Genomic DNA, 12128 nt, shown 5'->3' with positions numbered 1-12128 from the left:
TTGAACTTTACTCCAACAAAATGAGGACCAGGAAACTATCACTTGAAATATGTGAGTGGAAGTCAAAAGGAAGGAATAAAGAGAGTTATGGAGGAAGAGAGTGATGGTATAATATTCAATGCAGATAGTATGAAACTAGAAAAAATTAAAGTGGGGTGAGGTTTGGAAGGGTGTGGAAAAGTTATATAAAGATCCATTTTACTTAAAAAAACTGATATGTTGAATGAAATTCCCTTGTACAAGTATTTAAGATAATAAGAATATAATTAAAAACAATGGAGACATCTGATCTTAAATTCTATTTCCATCTCTTTTAAAAAATAAAATTATTTGCTCTATAATTTGATCAGAGGGATGGATTTTGTGGCTAGCTAGATCATTGCACATCTGTCTCTCTCTTCCTCTCTCCCTTTCATGGTTCTCATAGGTAATATGATTGCTCTATAATTATCCTAATTTATTTTGCTTTTATATTTTTGGTTGCATCATTTTACTTTCTGCTCTGCCATATCCCAATTCATTTACACAGAAGACATTATTTCCTATTTTCTCATTCTTAGAATAAGCTGCACATGAAGACAACACTGGTCCTCATTTCAGTCTGTACCTTTAAATACGGAGGAAAATCTTTCCTCTGCTCTCTACCAATTTCCTACTCTCCAGTTAGAATAATTTAGAATAGTAAAAATGAAAAAAGAGAAAATAAATAATAGTGAAAAAAATAAACAGATGCAGAAAATTCACCGGATTTTTCTGACCATTTCATCCAATGTGAACTATTGGGGAAATACATGGACAGCAAATTCTCACTGGCACTCAAAGTCTCTGGTTAGGCAATTCTGATGAAGTTGAGGAACAAGGTGAAAAAGTGAGAAATGGTATCAATTGCAAGAAAAAAATGAAATAGTATCCAAGCAAATTTCTTCTTTGTTCTGCTGAAAATAATCGCCTTACTACAGTGCAGAGACTACTTTCCAAAAAGGCCACTCATGTGATTACTAGGGATGACGATGAGTATAACCCTCTTCATGGAGAAGCCTACAGTGGACACTTAGCCATTGTCCATGAGGAGGTGGCTCAAGGCAGATATTCATGCAATAACTGCGAATGTCTGGACATCCCTGAACAGTACTTATACATGGAATAATAACAGAGTGGCTTCTTTATTTCATCATAATGCAGATACCAATGGCCAAATTAAAGGCCTCTTGACCCCCTTGCATCTTGCTGCTGGGAATAGATATAGCAAAGATACGCTGGATCTCCTTCTGTTGAACCATTGTATCAAGCCATGTCTGAAGCACAACTTGGAAGAAACTGCATTTGATATTGCCAAAAGGGTAAGTATGTATCACTACCTCTTTGAAGTTGTGGAAAGCTGTACAAATTGTTCTCCTAAGTCCTAATGGATCAGTTAAGTTTCTTACATTTCAAAATTGCCAGTCCATCCTATGTGTCCATAGAAAATATTTTCACAATACAAAGCAACAGCAATACCTTACTTTAAAAGTTCATGGATTCCATGGTATTCTTCCAAGTGAATTGCCTGACTTTGATGTCAAAATATATTCGAGTTGTTTGTATACATCTATAGTGATTTCTATAGAGTTTGTAATTTTTTAAATCAGAAATAATTTTAACTTATCTGTTGAAATGAGTAGTACAGAAACTAAAGATATTTCTGGTGCTTGTCTGAAAAAGTATATTTTAAAATATTTAGTTTTCTGTTTGTATAATGTCCATAATCTATTTCATTCTCTCCTAGATATAATACTTTGAATTTGACATTGTTTTATAATACATAGGTTCATTAATAAATGTGTCCTTTCAGATTGCATTCCATATAGAAACATTTTAAGATAAAATGACAATGTTATCTTATTTCAAAAGTTTTGTAAAGGTTATGCTATGTAAAGGCCTTTCTAAAACGGTGAAGATTGAATACACTGATGTCAAACTAACTTTTATTTCTATTAATTACATATATTATTACACTTGTATATTTGTAATCAACTTTTTAATAACTGTTTTTCATTTCTTGCATCTGAAGAATGAAAAATATGGAATACTTCACAAATTTTCATATCATCTTGGTGCAAGAGCCATGTAAATCTCTGTATTGTAATTCAGGTAGACCTGCTGCTGAAGCATGTACTATCCTGTAAATTTAAGTAATTAATGATGCAATCTTAAGACAGGCATAGATCTTTGGTTGCTTATTTGTATCAAGGAAACCTTATTGTTCCCAAAATTGCTATTCATCTTAATTCTGTAAAATTCTGTGTATGGTGGAAAAAACCTATGTTGTTTGTTCGATTGTTTACATTTGCAAGTTTTTGTCAATGACTATTTTAAATCATTTTCATTTGAAATTTGATCATACGTTGAAGCCTTTATAGATAGGTGCAAAGGTGATTGATTTTCAAGTACTTATTTATTAACTGAGTTAGCTTTGTGGAGCTAATGGATTCAAAGTAAGCCTTGCTTAACAGCTACTTCTAAACATCTGCAGCTTAAAATTTCCCAAATGAGGTCTTGCTGGCACAAATGTCTCCTTGACCCTTTACCCTTGCTCCATGTAGGAACAGCCCATCCAGAATGTCTTACCTGACAGCATAGATTGTCTTACTGGAGCAAAACTAATCATAGTTACAAGGGATTATAGAGAGACGAACAGTTAAGACAGAACTGTTCAGACTAGAAGGTATTTTTCAAAATATAACTGCTTATTACACCCTACCATTTCAAAAGTAGCTAAAGCCAAGAAGGTGAAAAAATAGTTCATATGCATGATTACCTAATGTCCTGGCCTGTCTACCATCCAACCAGGTAGGAAGTTACACCACTGATTTTCTATCACCAAATATATTCCATAGCTCCAGGAGAAGTCCATATGTTTCTCCTCCTTATTAGGCCTTAAATTGGGAGTGTTTTAATCACAGTGTTTCCTCTTGCCTCTAGGCTGTACATCTCCGAATGGTAAAGCTTTAGTTCTAATTCTATCAAACACTGAGGTAGAGGTAATGGAATAATACTTTAAAACAGTTGCCTTTGATACATTAACCATAACAGAACAAAGAAAAACATTTTCTTATATTGTAGATAATTATATATTTTATATTTATATGTGCTTACTTTATATTTCACACAGTAAATCTTAGTAGAATTAATTGATAATTTGACTAATTTATATTATTCCAATATATAGATTGGAATATAAATAATCAGGATTAGAATATATATTAGAATACAAAAAGTATCAATGCAATGTTTTTGGTATAAACTTGTGATACCTTCTACGTGTTCTTGGTCTTCTGAATTCACATGGTAAAAAAAACAATGTTTTCCTCTAATCTATAAGGGATTTTACTCTGCTGTTCTGTTTAATGTTTTAACTCGCTGGTCCCAAATTGTTTTTCTCCATATTTTTGAAACATTCCTACTGATTATACTCAAATTTTGCTGATATGATGTCTAAAAAGTATTATTCTTCCACAGGATCCATGGGTCCTAGGATCCCAGGTCCCAGTTATCCGCATCATCAGATAACAAGGACAAGAGTTCCCACCTACGCCCATGCAACACGCCAAGAGAAAGTCATTGAAGACCTATCTCAATTTCTCATTTCTTATATTTCAGGGCCCCAATTCCTTGAAATGCAGGAATTAGCAGTGAGCAATTGGGAAATGCAAGGCAACTTAAAATGCAAGATGAAATCACAAAATGTGAAAGTACAGTAATTCAAACTTTCAATTTTCAGATGACCATCCCATATGAGTGAAAAAGTCCACAAATGTCACAAGATTATTTGTAATACCCCTCTCTTAATGATTGATGAATGATTTCAGTCCAGTATCAGCAAGCTAAAAAATAGTTCCTGAACGATAGATCCACAATTGGTCTACCAATGCTAGGAATACTTGACATAGAGGTCAAATATAATTCAGAAAAACATTAATTGAGAAGATCTTTAGTGCTTCAAAACACTGGTACTTCAGTAAAACTTGGTTCTGTAGTATAAAAATGTTGTCATTCTCAAACAAATGATAACCTACATTTAATCTGCTGAAAGTATATTGCCTTTCAAATAAACTTTAAAAAATCACATTTGCCAAAAAAAACACTTTACAAGTGAGGAGTAACCTCACTTTACTAGTGAGGTTACTAGTTTTTCAAGTGTAGGGAGCAAGTTACAATAGAGTTGATTTATTTACCCAGCACTAATGCCAAACAGGTTCAACCATTCCTTAAAGTGTATGAATAGTACCCCCCACCATTTGTGTTTTTCAGTAGGTGGCTTCGCAAATTTGTTAAATAGATCAGCCTCCCATATTTCAAACCAAAACATTAGCTAAAAAAGTAAATTTCATCACATAATAAGTACATTTTAAAAAGTCATGAATAGTTGCCTTATCATATGGTGTTTTATGTTTTCCCTGTCTAACATAGTAAGAAATACGACTTAAAGAATTGAATATGAGTACTCATCAGAGATTTGACAAACATACAATCTGTCTTCTATTTCTATCATTTTCCTTTACAGTAGTAAATTTTAGTTTTCTTCTTTTGCCAAAACTTATAGGTAGTAGAAAATATTATCCCATGTAAAATAAAATAATCACAAACCATTGTACAAAGCCATTTATAAAAACTGGTAGTTAGGAATGCATTCTAAGCTATTTTTAAACTTTCTTGTTGACTACAGATTAACCTTCCAAATGGATGGCAATGAAATCATGTCTAGGTGCTTCAGGTCTCCAGTCTTGCAAATTGTTACTTCAGATGAATGAATTATGAAAATATAAGCTGACATCAGTTCAAGTATATGCAGAATTGAAACTCCATGGAATGTATATAAACCTTTCAAAGTACTGACAGACAGTTTAACAGAATGACTATCAGGAAGTTGAAATAATGGTAATAATAGTAAAGGAATAATAGTAAAGACATAGAATGAATGAAGAATGGAACAAGGGGCAATTACAGCTAGAATACCTAATATACACATGTGAGAAAGGAAGTGGTAAATCGTAAATAAATCTTGTAGAAGGAGTTGGTTGAGAAAGATAGAAGGAGTGACTCTGATCCCGGAACATTGGGCAATTAGATGGACATATTTAATTGTAACACACTTTCAGAACCTTTTGAAATTGAGTGAAAAAACACAACAAAAAACAAAAACACACAAAAAGCACAACCAAACATCAATCTCTATAGAGTACGATTATGACCTCTCAAAATTTTAAATAGTTAATGAAGGACAATCTTGGGAAAAGCATACAAAGCTGTTCGAAGTGAGCAATTTTGGGTAGAGGAGGATTTTTAACAGATGTAAATAGATTGTTTAAAGTTATAAATCACCTACATCTGCTGCAAATATTTTCTTCTGTGAGTTCTCTTGATCTGAACTGGATATTCTAGTCTTGAGCCACAGTTGATAGCTTGTGAAGATAGAATGGAAGAAACAAGATCAAGAACCCATTCCCATTACTCCATTGGAGAGGAAACAGTCCTCTACGTTTTCTCTCATTTCTATTGACTAGTTTTACTCATAAGTTTAAGTCAAGTGATTTGAATTATATATTTCCTTCTTTGTTCTGGCAAAGTAATTGGTCAAAATGATTCACTAAATATTATTAGCCATTTTTTTCTATCATCTGTTTTCTTGTCCAAGAGAGTCCGTTAAACTTCCCCCTTGCCACGGAAACCCAGCATCAATGTTAATGAGGACAATCTCTAATGTAAAACTGTGTCTCCAAAATACCAGTCCAAGAAGCTGTGATCACAAATATTTAGCTATACATTTTTCTTTTTTCTTTTACCTTAAAAGTCTTCTTGTGTCTAAAGTGCCTTCAAAAATAAGTACTCCACCAATTTTTGGATGAGTCACTTATAACCTCAAAGATATATTTTGCTAACAAGATGCTTAGAGGAAACTGAAGTATACTGCACTTTTATCTTCTCTCTTAAGACTCTCCTTAGATACCATATCAGGAACAGTGAAGTTATTCTTTGCAAAAATATTTCAATGGATTATTTTTTTCTCTTCATCTTTCATTTGCTCAACAAGATGTATGGAGAAGAATAGAGTTGAATCACCCATACCTTGGATGACAGTGTCTTTTACAAAAGGACAATGCTCCTATGTCCTATTTCTCTATCCTCCTTTTAGCTCTTGCCTGATCTCCAACTAATCACAGAATCTTAGCTTCAAGTCTAATGAAGGTGAAGGACTATAAGGCCTCCCCCATTGCTACATTGTAGGGCTAGATCTCTGGCAGGAGGTAAGTGTGAACGACGCACTCAAGGAACACACGTTAGGAGAACAGGCTTAAGCAGGTCTGGTTTATTTCTGCACAAGGGTTGGGACTTTATAGCCCCAGGTTTCCCAACCTCCTGAGTCCTTCCCAGCCAATTACTTAGCGGGGAGTTGATGATGGGCACTGCTTGGTGACAGGCACTGATTGGGCCCCCAGGGGCATGTAGGGAGCATGGACAGTTCATGGCTTGCAAGGTAGGCAGACGTGCCTGTGGGTCACGTCTCTACGAGCAGGAAATGTGCTTCAACTGCTACTCTAGCTGACTCAACCAGATCTGACCGGCTCTACCCACAATTTTCCCCTTTTCTATTAAAAGGACCATCATTATGGTGACCCGTTGTTGGAGGCGTTTTTGCCAGGAGTGCAAGCATTTAATAATTCCTAGGAGAGTAAGCCCTACAAATGCAAGGCCTCCCCAGATGACCAGAGAGGATGGCAAAAACCATTGTTGTAACTTTTAAAGCACATCTTCTAAAAAGGAGGCAGCGGGAATAAGCTGTATGGTGGTCTGGTTTAGGTGGGTAAGATCATGCAGCAAGTTTTGGGTGAAGTTTAAGTACTTAAGGGACCAAGGGCCTTTGATGTAGTTACTAAGTTCAGTGAAATTGGGTGCGGGAGTGGAAAGCTGACAGACAGAAGTAGTCATAGCATTACATAGTCCTCCTTGTTGTAATCAAAGAAACGTAATCTGTTCTTGGAGCAAGTCTATTCATTGTTGGAGTACAAGGAGGCCTCCCTTAGATGACTGAGGGATGAGCTGGTTTATCTGTTGCATGGTGGACACGCTTTGGGACAGCAATATAGCGGCGGTGGTAGCTGAAGCCTCTGTAGCAATGATTACGGACCCGATTGCAAGGATCAATCTTAGTGCTCTTTTAGTGCGCCGACGAATCAATTGAACCTGGGAAAACTGAGAGTCATTAGTAGCCAGAACAATAAATGGGGGAACACGGACCAAACCTGCAAAAGGATATGAGCCATTGGGTTGCCAGTGATTGCTGAGAGTGCCAGTAGCGGAGGAGTTGTCTCCTAGACAAAAAAAGAACGGGGCTCTAACCACTACCATTCCTGACACCTGGTCATATCCAGATCAGTTACAGAGACGAGTATTGGCCAATAGGAAAGGGGACAAACCGAGGCAGGAATATGATGAGCAAACGATTGGCATGGGGAGTCCTAGGTCTCCCAATCGTCCTCCTGAAGAGTCATAAAACTCCTTTAGATTTTGTGATTTGTGATCTTTTTCAGATTGGTTGTATATAGCTGGGTCTCTACCTTTAAAAGAGTTTTAAAAGAGAAACTATGAAGATGAAGCAGTGGGTGAGGCTTCAATAGACTTGAAGCCAAGAAGCTGTGTTTAATTGGAAATCAAGAAAGAGCTGAGAGGAGGACATACAAGTAGGACACAGAAGCGTTGTCCTTTTGCAACAGACCTTTCTTCCAAGGAATGGGTGATTTACCTCTATTCTTCTCCATACATCTTGGTGAGCAAATGCAAGAACAAGAGAAAAATAATATATTGTAATAATTTTGCAAAGAATAACTTCACTGTTCCTGATATAGTATGTAAGGAGAGTCTTAAGTGAGGAGATAAAAATGGAGTATTTTTTGGTTTCCTCTAAGCATCTTGTTAGCAAAATATATCCTTGAGGTTAGAATTGATTGAAACAAAAAGTGATGGAGTACTTATTTTTCTGGGCAATTTAGACACAAGAAGACTTTCAAGGTAAAGGAAAAATAAAAAAGTTAGCCAAGTATTTGTAATCACAGCTTCTTGGACTGGTTTTCTGGAGACAATTTTTACATTAGATTTGTCCTCATTAACATAGATGTTGTTTCATGGCAACCAAATGCAAGAGGAAAGTTTAATGGACTCGCTTAGTCAATTAAACAGCATAATCGAGAAAATGGCAAATAATCTTTAGTGAATTATTTGACCAATTACTTTGCCAGAATAAAGAAAGAAAATGTAATTCAAAATGAATTGACCTAAAAGTATGAATAAAATGTAGTGAAGAGAGATGAGAGAAAAAATAGTGGATTGTTTTCTCTACAGTGGAGTAATGGGTTCTTCATCTTGTTTCTTCCATTCCATCTTTCCAAGCTATCAATTGTGGTACAGGACTGGAGTATCCAGTTCAGACAAAGAGAACTCATAGAAGAAAGATAATATTTGCACAGATATAGGTGATTTATAACCTTAGATAATCTATTTAAATCTTTTCGGAATCCTCCCCTACACCAAACTGCCCTTTTTGAACATCTTTGTTTGCTTTTACCAAGACTTCCCTCCATTAACTGCTTAAAATTTTTGAGAGGTCATATTCATACTCCCTAGAGAGTGCTGTTTGGTTGTGATTTTTATGTGTTTTTGTGTTTTTTAACTGAATTTCCAAAGGTTGTGCAAGTGTCTTACAATTAAATATGTCCACCTAATTATCCATTAATCCTGGATCACAGTGACTCCTTCTATCATTCTCAACCACCCCCTTCCCCAAGATTTATTTCCGATTTACCACTTCCTTTCTCAAATGTGTAGATTGAGTATTCTAGCTGTACTTGTCCCTTGTTCCATTTTTCATTCATTCTATGTCTTTACTATTATGCCTGTCTGGTTTCAACTTCCTGATAGTCATTCTGTTAAACTGTCTGTTAATATTTGAAAGGTTTATATACATTCCATGGAGTTTCAATCCTGCATATACTTGAACTGATGTCAGCTTATATTTCCATAATTCATTCATCTGCAATAACAATTTGCAAGACTGGAGACTTGAAACACCTAGACATGATTATATTCTCATTCATTTGAAGATTAATCTTTAGTCAACAAGAAAGTTTAAAAATGGCTTTGAATGTATTCTTAACTACCAGTTTTTATAAAGGGCTTTGTAAAATGATGTGTGATTATTTTATTTTACATGGAATAAGACTTTCTACCTCCTATAAGTTTTGGAAAAAGAAGAAAACCAACATTTACTACTATAGAGGAATATGATAGAAATAGAAGATAGATTTTTTCACATCTCAGATGAGTACCCATACTCAAGATTTAAAGACATATTTATTACTATGCTAGACAGAGGGAAAACAAAACAGTATATGATAAGGCAAGTATTTATGACTTTTTAAAATGCCCCTTATTAAGTGATGAAATTTACTTTATTAGCTAACGTTTGGGGTTGAAATATGGGAGGCTGATCCATTTAACAAATTTCTGGAAGGCACCTACTGAACAACACAAATGGTGCGTGGTACTATTTCTAGATTTTAATGAATGTTTGAACCTGTTTGACATTAGTGCTGGGTAAATAAATCAACTCTATTGTATCTTGCTCCCTACACTTGAAAAACTTGTAATGTCACTAAGTGTCATCTACTTATCAAAGGTTATTTTGGCAAGTGTGATTTCAAAAAGTTTATTTGAAAAGGAATACACTTTCAGGAGATTAAATGTAGTTTGGTTTGAGAATGACAACCTTTTTATACCACAGAACCAAGTTGTACTAAAGTACCAGTGTTTTGAAGCACTACCGATCTTCTCAATTAATGTTCTGCTGAATTATATTTGACCTCTAAGTCAAGTTTTCCTGACCATGGTAGATCAATCACGGATCCATCCTTACAGGAACTATTTTTTGGGCCCACTTATGCTGGACTGATATATTACATTAGTCATTAGGGGAGGGGTATTAAAAATAATCTTGTGACATTTTCTGATCTTGTTCACTCATATGGGCTGGCCATCTGTAAATTCAGTTTGAAATACAGTAATTTCTCTCGATTTTGTGACTTCATCTTTCATTTTAAGTTGCCTTGCATTACACAATTTCTTGCTGCTAATTCTTGTTTCTCAAGGAATTGGAGCCCTGAAATATAAGAAATGAGAAATTGAGATGGATTTTCAGTTACTTTCTGCTGGCATGTTGCGTAGGCTTAGGTGAGAAGTCTTGCCCCTGTTATCTAATGATGCAGGTAACTCAGCCATAAGATATTAGGACCCATGGGTCTATAGAAGAATAATGTCTTTTAGATATCATATTAGCACAATTGGAGTATAATCTGTAGGAATGCATCAGAAATATGGAGAAAAACAGTTTGGGACCAGTGAGTTAAAACAATAAACAGAGCATCAGAGTAAAATCTCTTATAGATTAGAGGAAACAACATTGATTTTTAACAATGTGAATTCAGAAGACCATGAACACATAGAAGGTATCACAAGTTTATATCGAAGACATTGCATTGATACTTTTTATATTCTAATATATATTCTAAACCTAATTATTTATATTCCAATTCTATTTATTGGAAAAAATAAATATCAATTTACTTTTCAAATTATCAATTGATTCTAGTAAGTTTCATTGTGTGAAATATAAAATCAGCACATATAAGTATAAAATATATAACTATATATAACATAATATAATGGCACATGTTTTGCATTGTTCTGTTTTGGTTAGGGTATCAAAAGCAACTCTGTTTTAAAGTATTATTCCATTATCTCTACCTCAGTGTTTGGTAGAGTTAGACTTAAACCTTTACCTTTTGTAGATTTACAGACTGAAGGCAAGAGGAAACATTACCAATTTATGGCCTAATATCAAGGAGAAACATATGGACTTCTCCTGGAGCTATGAAAATATTTGGTGATAGAAAAGCATTAGTCTAAGTTCCTGCCTGGTTGGAAGGTAGATAGGCCAGGACATTAGGTAATCATGCATATGAACAATTTTTTCACCTTCTTGGCTTTAGCTACTTTTGAAATGGTAGGTATAATAAAAAATTATATTTTGATAAAAACCTTCTAGTCTGAAAAGTTCTGTCTGAAATATTCATCTTTCTATGATCCCTTGGAACTAAGATTTGTTTTGTTCAAGTAAGACAATTTACACTATCAGGGTAAGATATTCTGGTTGGTCTGATATTACATGGAAGAATGGTAAAGTGTCAAGTAGACATTTGTGCCAATGAGACTTCATTTGGGAAAATTTCAGCTACAGAAGTTTAGAAGTAGCTCTTAAGCAAGGCTTACTTTGAATCTGTTAGCTACACAGAGCTAACTCAGTTGGATAAATAAGTACTTGAAAAAGCCATCCCCTTTGGTCCTAGCTAAAAATGCTTCAAAGTATGATTAAATCTAAAATGAAAAAGATTTAAAATAGTCATTGACAAAAAAATTGCAAACGTGAGCAATCAATTGAACAATATAATTATTTTCCATTATACACAGAATTTTAGGGAAAGAAGATCAGTAGCATTGTTAGGAACAATGTTTCCTTGTTACAAATAGGCACCCAAGGATATAATCCTGTATAAATATTGCATCATTAACTACCTAAATTTAGAGGACATTATATGCTTCAGCAGCACATATATCAAAATTACACCAATACAGAGATTAACATGGCAATTGCAAAGGATGATATGAAAATCTGTGAATTATTCCATAATTTTCATTCTTCAGATGCAAGAAATGAAAAACAATTATTAAAAAGTTGATTACAAAATTACAAGTGTAACAATACATGTAATTCATATAAATAAAAGTTAGTTTGACATCAGTGTATTAAATCTTCTCCTTAGAAAGGCCTTTACATTGCATAATCTTTATAAAACTTTTAAAATTAGACAACATTGTCATTTTATTCCAAAGAAATATACTATAAAGACCTAGTAAAAAAGGAATCTTAAACTGTTTTGGTATGGAATGCAATCTGAAAGGACACATTTATTAATGAACCTATATATTATAAAACAATGTAGTATTCAAAGTCTTATATCTAGGAAAGAATAAAATAGATT

General features: G+C 34.3%; 2 pseudogenes; one reads left to right on the top strand and one right to left on the bottom strand.

Annotated features, from left to right (window-relative positions):
- Positions 1 to 2054: 2054 nt before the first annotated feature.
- LOC122100579 lies at positions 2055 to 2151 on the bottom strand (annotated as a pseudogene).
- A 9530-nt stretch (positions 2152 to 11681) lies between these two features.
- LOC122100578 lies at positions 11682 to 11780 on the top strand (annotated as a pseudogene).
- Positions 11781 to 12128: the final 348 nt, after the last annotated feature.

Source organism: Dipodomys spectabilis, unplaced genomic scaffold (genome assembly GCF_019054845.1).
Source record: "Dipodomys spectabilis isolate Male_0828 unplaced genomic scaffold, ASM1905484v1 ptg000584l, whole genome shotgun sequence".
Lineage (NCBI taxonomy): Eukaryota > Metazoa > Chordata > Mammalia > Rodentia > Heteromyidae > Dipodomys > Dipodomys spectabilis.
The sequence above is the reverse complement of the archived record's forward strand: the minus strand, read 5'-3'. Positions and strand labels throughout refer to the sequence as shown.